Source organism: Herpailurus yagouaroundi, unplaced genomic scaffold (genome assembly GCF_014898765.1).
Source record: "Herpailurus yagouaroundi ecotype Mexico unplaced genomic scaffold, PumYag 159, whole genome shotgun sequence".
Lineage (NCBI taxonomy): Eukaryota > Metazoa > Chordata > Mammalia > Carnivora > Felidae > Herpailurus > Herpailurus yagouaroundi.
The window spans coordinates 49,155,516-49,169,432 of NW_024412400.1; the positions used below are offsets into that span (position 1 = coordinate 49,155,516).

The 13,917-nt window shown below is 36.6% G+C and overlaps 1 long non-coding RNA gene across 2 annotated transcripts in view; it reads left to right on the forward strand.

The window, feature by feature from the left end:
- LOC121033872 (uncharacterized) overlaps window positions 1-13,588 on the forward strand; it is a 120,599-nt gene extending 107,011 nt beyond the window's left edge. For both annotated transcript variants that reach the window (XR_005792159.1, XR_005792162.1), the window contains one exon: window positions 13,168-13,588. This is a non-coding gene — a long non-coding RNA (uncharacterized LOC121033872). The remainder of the gene's footprint in view (window positions 1-13,167) is intronic.
- The last annotated feature ends 329 nt before the right edge of the window (window positions 13,589-13,917 follow it).

Below are 13,917 nucleotides of genomic sequence, written 5' to 3' on the forward strand. Positions count from 1 at the left end.
GCTTTCCTGATTGTTCTCTATCCCTCTGATTATTCTTTTGTCTTTTTTTGTGCTTTTATCCTGCATTTTAAATTTTGTTTTCCTAAGTTGCCTAGGACAGGCTTACTCTTTAATTATTCTCTATACTTTCTCCAGATGATTTAATCTATTCCCAGGATTCCAATTAACATCTGATTTCTGATGATGCTGAAATCTACCTCTCCAGCTCAGATGTATTCCCCCTCAGCTAGATACCTGTGACTGCCCCCTCAGCTACTACACCTAGACTTATCACCTCTAAATCTTCATATTTCACATTCAAAGCTAAACTATAATTATTTGATCAGGAAAGAATTGTCATCTGGAAATCTATGCTTTCCTTATAGACTTACTTATTGTTACTCCCCAGTCATATTGGCCAAGCATTAGTTCCCCAAATGTGGCATGTTTTTTTTTTTTTTTTTTTTTTTTGCCCCTTCTTATCTTTATCCATACCTTTATCTTGCCTGGATTGCTCTTTCCAACTTTTGTTAACACTGCTTATTGCTCACGAATTAGGTCAAGCATCACCTCATTCCTTAAGGTGACCATTTACTCTTTTCTTTGTAACCCCACTGAATCTTATACCTATTCCATCACATCAAATAGGAGTTTTTCTGCTTCATTAAGACTATGAACTCCCTGAAAGATAAGTATCCATGCCCCATTCATCTTTGGATCTTACTTTTTAAAATAGTATCTAGCACACAGTACTCAATAAACATTCATTAAGGCCATCTTGCAATTCTTTTGTTGTGCTTAGCTTATTCTTTTTTTTTTTTTTAACATTTATTTATTTTTGAGAAAGAGAGAGTGAGTGCAAGGGGCAGAGAGAGGAAGACAGAGGATCCAAATTAGGCTCTGTGCTGACAGCAGAGAGCCTGATGTGGGGCTTGAACTCATTAATTGTGATATCATGACCTGAGCTAAAGTTGAATGCTTAACCAACTGAGCCACCCAGGCACCCCTGTGCTTAGCTTATTCTTACAAGCACTTAATAATACCAATAATAACTAACACTTACTGAGAACTACTGTTTCAGGCATCAGGCTTTTAAGATGCCTTTTAACGATTCCTGCCTGCTGGTATTCATGTCCATGTATAATGCCCCGCTTTAACTATGGGTTGGACTTTGTACTGTGCTTCTAATGAATAGAATATAGCAAATGTGTCTAGCTCTCACTTCTGAGATTAGGTTACAAAGAGAACATGAGTTCCACTGTGTTCACATTCTGTTGTTTGATCTCCTTGATGAAGCAAGATGTCATTTGTTAGCTGCTCTGTGGAAAGTCTCACGTGACAGGGAGCTAAGGGTGGCCTGTAGCCAATAGCCAGTAAATTTCTCAGTTCAACAATCTGAGAGGAACTGAATCTTGCCAACAACCACATGAGTGAATTTGGCAGCTGACTCTTCCCCAGTCAAGCCTTTACTGAAGCTCTGGCCAACATCCTGATTGCAGCCTTAGAAGTGACCCTAAACTTAAGGACCTAGATAACTACATATGGATTCCTCACCCAGAAAGTATGAGATGACCAATAGTTGTTGCTTTAAGCTACTAAATTTTGGAGTGTTTTCCTACTTAACAATATATAATTTAAACCCATTGTTTCAGGCAATTCACATGAATCAATTAATTAATCCTTACAACCTTATGAGGTAGACACTCTTTTAAACCCCATTTACAGATGAAAAAAACTGAAGTTAGTTTTGGGCCTGGACACAGCTTAACTGCCCCTCTGTTCATGTCTCAGAAGGCTATAATCAAGGTTTTGTCCCAGGCTACAGTTCTAATCTTGAGTTCAAGGTCCTCTTCCAAGCTCTTTAAGGTTGTTGTCAGAATTCAGTTCTCTGTGGCTATATGATGAAGAGTCCCATTTTCTTACTAGCTGTCATCCAGCAGCCATTCTCAGCTACTGGAGGGTACCCACAGTTCCCTGCCACATGGTTTCCACAGATAGTTCACAACACAGATGTTTGCTTTCTACTGGGCCATCAGGAGAATATCTTCTGTCTCTAGACTCAGCTTATCTGATTATAATGAATTTCAATAGTCTTCCTTTTGATGAACTCAACTGATTAGAAACCTTAATTACATTTATAAAAACCCTTTTGTCATATAATCATGGGAGTGAAATTCTATCCTATTCATAGTTTCATCAAGGGCATAGGTCATTAAAGATCATTCTGGAGTTCTTCCAACCATATATGTTTCTTCTAGGTTTTCATTAAGCCTGTTTTTATATAGTTGTAATAATGTAGCACATTTAGATATGTATACCCTACTTTGAACTTTACCTTATCACAAGTATTTCCCATTATTATGTAGGCTTCATAACCATAAATTTAATGGGTTTATAATGTACAATATAAAATTAATTTGACAAATCTCCCTGGTACACTTTCATGTCTCATTCTGGGGAGATTAAGATATTTAATTTTGAAGTGAGACAGTTTTTTAACTTTTTTGTCTGTTATTTATAAGATGGAGATAGTCAAACTACTTATTTCATATGATAGTCTTAAGATTAAATGAAATGATGCATATAAAATGCTTAACATAATGACTGCCACATAATAAGCTTTTAAATAGCATCAACATCATTATCATTTCTTCTGACTTCATTGTCATTTTACTCTAGATTCTTGTAGACCTATTTGATATAGAAATTTCTTCTTGAGGTCAGTAAGAATGCAGAAATATTTGCAATATGAAGCAAAATAACCAAATGGTAATTTGAGTTTTATTTACTAGCTGTGTGACTTTAGGTAAGTAGGTCACTTAGCTTTCTCTCTATAAAATGGACATAACAATATGTATCATACAGTTTCTTTGATAATGTATGTAAAAGAACAAATACAAGTGACATAATTTATACTCAGTAACTTAGTTTATTCATCTTGAAAGCTCATTAAAATATCCCAAGGACTTTGTACACATACTTAATAGTAAACATCTTTATTATATGATCCATATTTCTCTTACATTCAGAGCTTATAGAAATAAAATAACTTATAAAAGATGGATTATACAATTAAGGAGAGTTTGATTTGAAAGGAATAAGACAGCTGTTTTAAAGTAGTTTTTTTTTAAAAGCAAGCAAGATTTGTAAATCAGTATAGGTACACAGAATTTTGTAGTTTCTATGTTTCTTAAGGATAACTTAAGTAAATATACATCTATTGTTAAAAATAGTCACTTTTGTTAATAACATTTCTCGACAATTTTCCCTGTGGATTTTTATAGGGAATAAAAAATTTTCATTCTGGGGTGTGTGGGTGGCTCATTCAGTGGTCATGATTTCACGGTTGTGAGATGGAGCTCCACATTGGGCTCTGTACTCAGTATGGGGCCTGCTTAAGATTCCCTCAGTTGCACTCGTGTGCACTCCCTCTCTCTCTCTCTCTCTCAAAATAAATAAATAGATAGATAGATAGATAGATAGATAGATAGATAGATAGATAGAAAAATAAATAAATAAATTCTGTTAAAAATGAGCTTCTTTAGTTAATAGTTAATATTTACCATGTTTACATCAATTAGTTGCTCTATTTTCAGTAAATTCATCTTTATTTTTCATTGAGGTTTGTTATATTCCAGTCTTAAACATTCACATCGAAACTGTGGGCTAAAATGCTGAAATGTTCAATAAATCATTGGCATGCTAATTAAATTCAGTATTATTGGAATCTTTTAGTTCCTTTTTTACAGGAAGAAATCTAAAGATAATTGATGGAAATATGTTATATTTAGAGAAACATTTAGGCCTATCTCCATTATAAACACAAAAACAAACCAGCTTATAAGTCAGAGCACTAAGGCTGATTTTGTGAGAAAAAATCTCATTGATAATTTGGAAGTTTGTAAATTTAGTTAAAAGTATTTTATTTCAGTGAAACTATTCATAAAATGGGAATTTCTCAAACAATCTTTTGTCTTGTTGATGATGTTGTGTTACATTAGACAAGTGATCACTTAAGAAGACAGGATTCTGTTGGCTGTTGGGCACACAGCATGGTGGGGCACCATTCTGTGTTGGCTAAAAGCAGAGGGTCAGAATGGCTCTGTGTGAACCTGCTGCTTGGTATTTAAGTTTCCTCAGTTACAAAATGGGGAGTACATTGTCACTTAAAAGGGTTTTGTGAGAAAACAATGAGATCATCTTTATAGAATGCTGAGGGTTAGTATATTGTAAGTGCTCAAAGTTAACTTTTATTCCATTACTGTGATTTATGGTACCATCTTCATAGACAGTTTCTGAAATGCTAAACCATTGCTTTTCTAATGCCTCCCTAATGGCATTTCTTTGAAGAAAACCTGATAATATTTAGTCATTAAATTGAACTGTGGCTGCCAGATCACAATTCTGTTGGGATTTCTCTATGCTTTAGTGCCAATCCTCATTCTAGATGAGCATGAGGAAGGGTTTAGTTGGCCAGAGAAGGGACTTTAAAACTGTTTCCTTTTAAAAATTAATGGATATAAATCTCCCCAAAACCATTCATGCAAAAGTTTTTTAAAATATTGTGATGTTCATTATATAGAGGAAACTGTGGGGTAAAGACTGACATTTATCCTCTTCATCTTCTGCTCTATGGAACTAAGTGAATTATATTCAACTTAGACCAACTTCTGTTGTTCCAAAATTATGCATATTTGTAACAGTTTCTCTTCCATAGGAAAGGTTTCTGGCACCCCGTAAAGTCCTGTAGTTATATTCCCATACCTCTGGGAAATACTCCTGGCTCTGCCTTCCACTTTCCCTTAGTCATGTGATTGCTCTGCTATATTGTTCCAAGTTCTTCTATAACTATGCAGATTTTTTGTACTGGACAAAAGAGGCATTCTGATTCTCGTTTTACCCTTAGATAGTCTCTCTTTCAGTTCTTCCTCTTAGGTGCTACGTTCTACAGCCCATGGACCACCGTTCTTCTCCATTCCTAGCCCTGGTCCCCAGAAACTTGGTTTTGGTAAATTATCCCAGAGGGTATTCTTGCCTGCCCAGAGACAGAGTTAGCAAGCATCCTAAGTCTTGAGTATTCCAGCATACATATTCTCTTGAATAACTTATGTAGAGTGGCCCACGGTTGTGTGAATGAGGCCTTCAGGCTCAAGTTTAGCTACTAACCTCCTTTACCAACCAGGAGAAAATGAGATTACCCTGGAATACTGGATACCTTTGATTGATGGTAGCAAGATTATAACAAATTCCATAAATGTCTCAAGTGAATCCAACCATACTTTAGGGCTTTGATTTGGAACTACACAGACCTCTTGATATGGTGAAACAAAGTTTGGTGGGTATTTCTGAAGATCAGACTTTTAAGAGTTAAGGAAATATCTAGAGATGATGCCCCCCCTCCAAAAAAATTTTTTTAATGAGTTTGTTCTGTATCATACATTTCCTCTGACCCAGCCCTCTTGCATCTAGCTTAGAGGTACACTTTTTAGAGAACTTCCCAGCCCAAGGATAGATGTCTTCTGTGGAATATGAAACCATGTCCCCTAAGGCAGTACCAGTACCATAGTTAATAGCTCTGTAGCTCCAGTCTAAATTATCAACACCAGTTACTAAACTGGCACATTTTTTTGGAATACATTTTTTCTTCCGTGTATTTCATTGGTAGGCTTTGTGGGAATTACAAATGTATGGATATAACTCTTATTCTTGAGCATATCATGACCCATGAAAATTCACAGAAAAGTGAAGAAACATGTTTTTGTGCTCTAAGATATCAGAGAAGGAAGTGATCATTTCAGGTTGGGGGCAAATGGTTTTATGGGTGGGATATGGCTGGATAAAGCTGGGGCTTGAACAATATTGAGGGTTTGCAGATATGGTAAATATTGGATGGGGAATATTCGGAAAGATTCACGTTGCAGCTGCAAGAAAGCTGATTATATAATTTTTATGCTTGAAACCATCGAGTGTTTACCAGTTGTGCTTCTTGAACTTGAATGTGCACATACAATTAAACAATTCAGATTCAGTGGGTCTGCAAGGCAGCCTGAGATTCTGCATTTCTAACAAGTTTTCTGCTGCCACTGTTGGACTCCAAATGAAACTTTGAGAAACAAAATTCTATACTGGGGTTGGGGGTAGGGCAAACTACAGCTCACAGACCAAGTCTAGCCTACCACCTGTTTTTTAATAAAGTTTTATTGGAACACAGGTACATTGATTCGTTTGCCTATTGTCTATGACTGCTTTTACACAACAGTGGTGGCATTAAATAGTTGTGGCAGAGACCATATGGCCCACGAAGCCTAAAATTTTTACTCTTATACTTTACAGAAAAGGTTTTGCCAATTTCTTGAGTATACAATAGGATAAAATCTAAATTATTTTTTTAAATATTTAATAAACATTTAATAATATTTTTAAATAAAAAATATTTTTTTAAATTAAACATTTAAATATAATGTTTATATTTATTTTTGAGACAGAGAGAGACAGAATATGAGCAGGGGAGGGGCAGAGAGAGAGAGGGACATACAGAATCTGAAGCAGGCTCCAGGCTCTGAGTGTCAGCACAGAGCCCGATGTGGGGCTGGAAATCATCAACTATGAGATCATGACCAGAGCTGAAGTCGGACACTCAACCACCTGAGCCACCCAGGCACCCCTAAATTCTTTAGGAATGTATGCTAGGACCAACAAAATTTGCCTTCAGTATAACTGTCCAACCTATTGCTCTGCACTCTGCCCCTTTAGAGTAGATTACTGCCATATGATCAATTTGATGGTACCCAAACCTACATGGTCTATTTCATTTCTCTGCATATACCTTTTGCCTGAAATTTCAGGATAACATTTCAGGATAACATTAGTTATCCTCTCATTGCTGACTCACTCATCTTTCTTCATTCCTTATGATACATCTTCCGAGAAGCTTTCTCAAGGCTGGGCTAGATTTTTGCCTATGCTTACCATTGGACCCAGTATTCCTCTCTGTCAGAGCACTCATCTTTATGCACAGTTCCTGCCTCTTGGTCTGTGTATCTCATTGGAAGGCAGGGATTGTGTTTCATAGTGCACAGTATATCATAGATGTTCAATAACATCTGAGTAGTTATTGGGAAATAAGGTTGTGAAACAAGAGTGGTGGGAAATAAGGTTGAACATAATAGGATGCAGCACAACAAGGATGACCTTGAAACCAGACACAAGAACTTGCTTTTCTTATTTCAGGTCAGCAATTCTCCAAATGACTTCTAAGAAATCCTGAGACTATGAAATGCTCTTTGAAAACAGGTCTTCATGGTCAGAATATTTTCAGAACCTCAGTACAATATGTCCTCCTTTTGTAGGTTCTTAATACACAGATTTTACAGTAAAGAAACCAGTTTCACTTTGTTTAATCCAGGATAATTCTAACTTTCTTGACTGGAATATTTTTCTTTGTTGAATTAGGAAGTGCATTTTGAGGAGATTATACTCTATGGAGTTCACTTTGGGAGATGTTGATTTGGTAACACCTAGCCTGAAAGTCTATAGTTGAAATGATATTCTATGAAGACCTTCTGGCAGATGTAGAGTGCATACTTTGGAGAGAAAGGGAATGAGGCACAAAGGTGTGCTCTGAAGTTAGGTATGGGGTGATGAAGAACATATATATGTATATCATGCCTAATAGGAGGGTCAACATTTTTTTGACTACTTCCTCCAGTGGGTAGCTCTCTAATATAAACAGCAACTCATTTTACATACTGGAGGGAGGTTTGCTTTGGCAAAGCTATTTGTTTTTCCGTGTTTTCTTAATTAGCAGTAATTCTCAGGTTAGAGTAATCTGATACACAATAGTAACAGGGCATCCAAAAGTCTAGAAATATTAGAAGAACTGTTATTCTCATATCTTTAATTTCAGAAGTATGCCATCTGAAAATATAATAAGCATGACATTTGAAAATCAAACTAACATTGTTTAACACTAAGTTTGTCCTATGTTTCCTAATTTTGCAGACGTCCTATAGATATTACGCATTCATTGTCTGGCATGCTGCTAAGTGGGAAATGGGTGATGTAGGGACAATAGCTATAGGTGAAAAACAGTTGGAAATTTTCTGTGTTTTTTAAAATTTTTTAAACATTTATTCATTTTTGAGAGACACAGAGAGAGAAACAGAACGTGAGTGGAGGAGGGGCAGAGGGAGGGAGACACAGAATCCGAAGCAGGCTCCAGGCTCTGAGCTGTCAGCACAGAGCCCGATGTGGGGCTCAAACCCATGAACCATGAGATCACAACCTGAGCCAAAGTTGGATGCTTAACCACCTGAACCACCCAGGCGCCCCTATACTTGTTTTTTTTTTTTTTAGTGGCAAGTTTTTAATTGGATTTTAATATTTATTCTGCATCTATCAGAGATACTGGGATATTGGCAAAAAATCTAAGAGTGTTGTGTTTCCCAGACTATGTTGCATTAGTAATTCATGAAGTGTTATAATACACACACACACACACACACACACACACACACACACACACACTCACACACATTTGGAACATGCTGGTTAGACAGAATTCTTTACTGCAGGAATTCTTTGGGCCTCCATATATAATGTGCATTGTGAATCTGCAAGAAGAGATTTTTAACATGCCGGGTTTCTTAAGATTATTTGATCATGGAATCTTTTTGATATGAAATACCATATACCTTCACTAGTATTTTGTGGGATACCATTTGAATGCTGCTGCACTAGTATATAAAGATGCCATATATCCTTAACAGAATTACTATACAGTTGCAACAGAGGGCAGCTTCAGAGCCAGAATGATATGCTGGCTCTACTACTCCGTAAAATTGTGACCTTGGGCAAGTTGCTTAATCTTTTGCAAGTCAGTTTCTGCACATGTAAAATTGATACAATAATACTGTAAGTCCCTATGTGATAGAATTGATTTTAGGATTAAATAAGATAATGTAAGCAGAGTGCTTAGCCTGGTACCTGGTATGCTGTAACTGAAGGCACAGACTGTCTTTTACTGTAATACTGTTATTATCACAACTTGCATCTACTGTTGATTTTAGCACTACCAATGGTTGTCATTATCCCTCTGTTTTCCTGCCATGTGTGATGACTTTCAAACAGTCTATTATTATGTACTAGATTATGTACTAAATATAGATCACTGTGGTAAAATCAGCTTTAATGTTAAACAAGATAACATTGTATCCTATAATTTCAAAAGATTATGTTTCTGTAAGTTTTAGAAATATTTCTCATCATGTGTGGCAGCTGAACTTACAATTGTGGTCCTCTAAAATCCATGAGACAAAGAAAGAGTTTCTCATCCCATTAAAAGATAACAGGAATATGTCTTAAATTTGTTCCCTGAAATATATCATTGTTAAATGAAAAAGAGAGCTGCACATTTCTAGAAAAGCTAGGAAAAAAATTTTTATTACTATTTATACTGTTGATATTAGAAGGCCAGGGAACAAAAGAATCCTTGGAAAACTATAGTCTTTCCTATAATACAGGCCTCTAGGAATTGAAGAGAAACTTGCCATTGCACAAATCTTAATACTAATATCAATAGAGTATAATAGTTTTTTTTTGTATTTGTAGTTGTAAATTTTTTTTAACTTTAATGATCTCTCTGATCAAATATATTCTTGTCCTGGTAGCCCTAGATTTAGAAATTATGCATGGGTTTATTTTGAAAATCAATGCATATAAGGAATATGTAAGGTCAAAATGTAGCAGAAATTTGTGTAGGTTTCGTCTCTTTTAAAAAAGTCTTATTAAATCTTTCAGCATCCAGTAAATAATATTTAAGTGTCTATTGTTTAAATTAGAAGGAAAATGCAAATTTTAAAGGCAGTTTAAAAGAGCATTATCACCCCTCAAATCTAAATGACCAAAAATAAAACTTTTAAATGAAAAACTATAGTCAAAAACTTACAGGTGAATTATTTGTCTTTATCTTTTACAAATAACTGAAACCTAAAGGTAATTTTGTTCCTCTTTCTGTCCTCTCCATGACATTGATGTTACTTGACTTGAGAATATTCATTTTCTTTGGAATCACAGTAGCAACAAACTGGGTCAGGAAGAAATGATTGCCAAGGCCCACCTACTGAAACCTGTCTTTGGCAAGCTCTTAGACCTCTCTTAAGCCTAGTTTCTCACCTGCAAAATAGGCCAAATAACACCAACTGTACATCCTCTACAGTATTATTGTGAGGATAACAAAAATCAAATCAATGTAGGTGAAACAGAAGTGAAAGCCACAGATTACAATATCAGTGTTAAGGATTATCGTGGATCATGAACTATTCAAACTGTTGTTGGCCGCCAGATCTTTGCAAGGCTGGCTTCTCATCCTTTAGGTTTTAACTTAAATGTCATCTCTTCAGAGAGATGACCAGTTAATCTAAAGTAGAAATTCACAACTTCTACAAGTCGCTCTTTGTCTACTTCCCTTTTCATACCACTCTTGTCTCTTTGCCTACTTGTTGTTTATATGTGTGTGTGTGTGTGTGTGTGTGTGTGTGTGTGTGTGTGTTTGCCTCCCTGTTCTGTAGTGTGAGTTCCACGTGGCTGGGACTGCTGTGTTCTATGTTCGTTGCTGACCCGCAAATGTGTGGAACAGTGTACAATGAGGGAATGTGCTATTTACAGTCACTCCTGTCTAGATACATCTGTTCAAATGGATTTAGGTCTTAGAGCTGAGTCAAACGAACATTTTCATATAACTTTCTGTGTAGTTGGCAATAAATGGTTTCAGAAAGCAACACATGCATCCTCCCAACCTAATGAGAAACTATCCCAAAGAGAATTGTTTTCTCTGTGGAGTCACTTTCACCTCAGAAAAGGTCACTTGATTTAAAATGCTGAACAGAATTCATCTATCTCCAGACAGAAGAGATCTATTTTTTTGATTCTCCCTTTTAGAACAGCTTAGACCCCTCTTCTGGTATCACTGTCTTCAGGGCCAGCCAGGAATTATGATTGAAAAGCTGCTAGGTCAATCTGGCATTCCCAAATGGCACAAATACACTGTGCATGTTGGTTAACAAGCTAGGCAGTTTATTCCTATTAAATAAAGAACCCAGAGGTTTATGTTACTGGGGAAATGAAATGCCCAGACCTTACAAAAATAACAAACGAACCCCAAAGTCTTTACAATTCCTTGTAAACTCTTAAACCATCTAGCTTCTTGTTAGTGTCTCTGGATTTTTGCCTACCGCGCCTCTCCTCACTCCTTTAGCTCCAGCCAGGCTGGCCTCCTTGCTGTTCCTACAAGCCTCTACAAGCTCCCTTCCCCCAAGTATCACCAAGCCTTGCCTCAAATAGCCTTCAGGTATTTGCTCAAATGTCACCTTAGAGATGCCTTCCTGTCTACCCTTTTTAAAATCACAAAAACTGCTCTACACACCCTATCACCTTCCCTGCTGCTTCATTTTTTCCCATAGCCCTTATCCGATATATCTGCTTTATTTATTTGTTTATTTTCTGTTTCTTCTTACCATAATCTAGTCCTATGAAAGCAGAACTTTTTGCAAGTTCACTGCTATGTACTGTCCAGCACATGGCAAGCAATTAATAAATATTTACTGAATTAATGAATGAAGAATTTAATATGCAAAAGAGTAGTATCAGTTGAATAATTAAAGCTCAAACAATTCATTAAAATTGATTATGTACAGTTCTCCAACACTTGAAGCTGAGTGTTAATTAGATTGCTGCAAGGAACAGAAACTGTCGGGTTACTCCAGGACGCAGGATTTTATTTTAAAGGATTTAGGGAGAGTGAGTAAGAAAGTAAGGAAATGGAATGTCATTCAGACTGTGATTCAGGATACAGCACTGACCTAGTGCTGTGGTTCTTGAACTTTATAACACATCAGAATCATCTGGGGTGCTTATTGAAAACACAGTCTGCTGGCCCCCACCCCACCCCATTTTAGATTGAGTAAATCTGCACGGGCCCTGAGAATTTGCACTCCTAACCATTTCCCAAGTGTTTCTGATGTTGCTAGAGCAGGTCTGCACTTTAAGTACCCTAACCTAGTAATATTAAAGCCACTATGTTGACCTTAGGGCAGTCTAGGACTAGTGACTTGTTCCTTCAACTTTGCGTCCGTATTCCTGTTTCATTTTATTCTGACACCAATCCTTATTTTTATCTCAAGTCCTTGGCTTACTCAAGAGAATCTAGTGCCTCAAGACTTCTGCTTTTGCTTTTTGTTTCCCTCTGCATTTGTACCTGTCAACTATGTCTCTTTCCTTTAAAGTCCCCCTGAGATATTTCAGTCACTCCTCAGTAGAGAGTAACCCTGTAGGGCACAGCTCTTGAAATACATACCCTTTGGTCACACAATGATCCTGGACTAGCAAAGTCATATGAAATAAGGCATAATCACCTATATGTAACACATCTCATCTATCTGTTCGGAAAGGGTCTGTGAGAATCAAGACATTTGAGGGTTTTCAGAATAGGACTCTGTATATGACAGACAACTTGCCTGCAGTATCTACTTCAAAGTGATTAAGGATATTTTGAAACAGTATTGAAGAGAATGCCTTTATTTCACTGCCAAGTAATCCATAAATTAGCCTAGTAATACTGCGCAAATTTTTGTTTTTCTGGACCTTAGTTTCCCCTGTGATAAACGGAAGGAAAGCAAGTTCCTTTCCATATACAGTGTGCTGATTTGATTAATCTAATTTGCTAGTGTATATACATAGATGCATGGCTAGGTCATCCTTAATCTCCAGGGTGCTATGATCCAATCTATTTTGGCTGAACTTTATATTCTCTTGCCTTCTTCTCCTCCCCCCCCCCCCCCCCCCCCTCCTCTTTCTCCTTCTTCCTCTTCTTCTTCCCCTTCCCTTCCTTTTCCTTCTTCTTCTTTAAAGAATAGATACAGAACCAGCTTGTTTGCCAAGTGGTTCTGCCACCTACCATCCATGTGACCTTGGGCAGATGTCTTTGTCTGAGCTTCAATTTCCTCATCCATAAAACTTGGACTATAATAGCTTCCTTACAGTGTTGTAAGATTAAATGAGTTATTATGTGTAAAATTACTCATAATAGTTGGGGATGAAATGTAGCTGGCACGTAGAAAAGACTATGTAAATGCTCTTAAACTTATTTTCATATATAGTAGTCCCACTTATCTGTGGTTTTGCTTTCCACAGTTTCAGTTATCTGTGATCAACCACAGTCTGGAAACAGATGATCCTCCTTCTGACAAATGGTCAGCAGATCAGTAGCAGCCTAACGCTACGTCACGCTGCCTGCATCATTCGCCGCACTTCATCTCGTTTCATGGGCATTTTGTCATCTCACATCATCACAAGAAGGGTGAGTACAATACAATGAGATATTCTGAGAGAGAGAGAGAGAGATAGAGCGAGCATATTCACATAATGTTTATTATACCATGTTGTTATTTCTGTTCTACTTTATCATTAGTTATTATTCATCTCCCACTATGCCTAATTCATAAGTTAAACCTTATCATAGGCATGTGTGCATAGGAAAAAAACATAGTATATAGGGTCGGTACTATCTGCAATTTCAGGTATCCACTGGAGTTCTTGGAACATATTCTCTACAGATAAGGGGGGACTACTGTATTTTCATCTGTATTTAATATTTTGTCCTTTTCAATACACATGATTATACTGTGCATTGGATTTTTACTTAGAATTTCACTTAAAATATGAAGTTATCAGAAAGTCCTATAGTAAAATTCTATTGTAGTGAGGAAATTTCAAAGTGTTTTAGAAATACCTATATCCTTTTAAAAGATATTTCTGGAAGCAAGGAGGCATGTGACACTCTGTAAAAGACAAAACTACAAGAACATGAAACATATCAATAATCCTTGGCAAAGGCTAGGGAGGAGGGGAGAATATTGACCACAAAGTGGCACAAGAGTACTT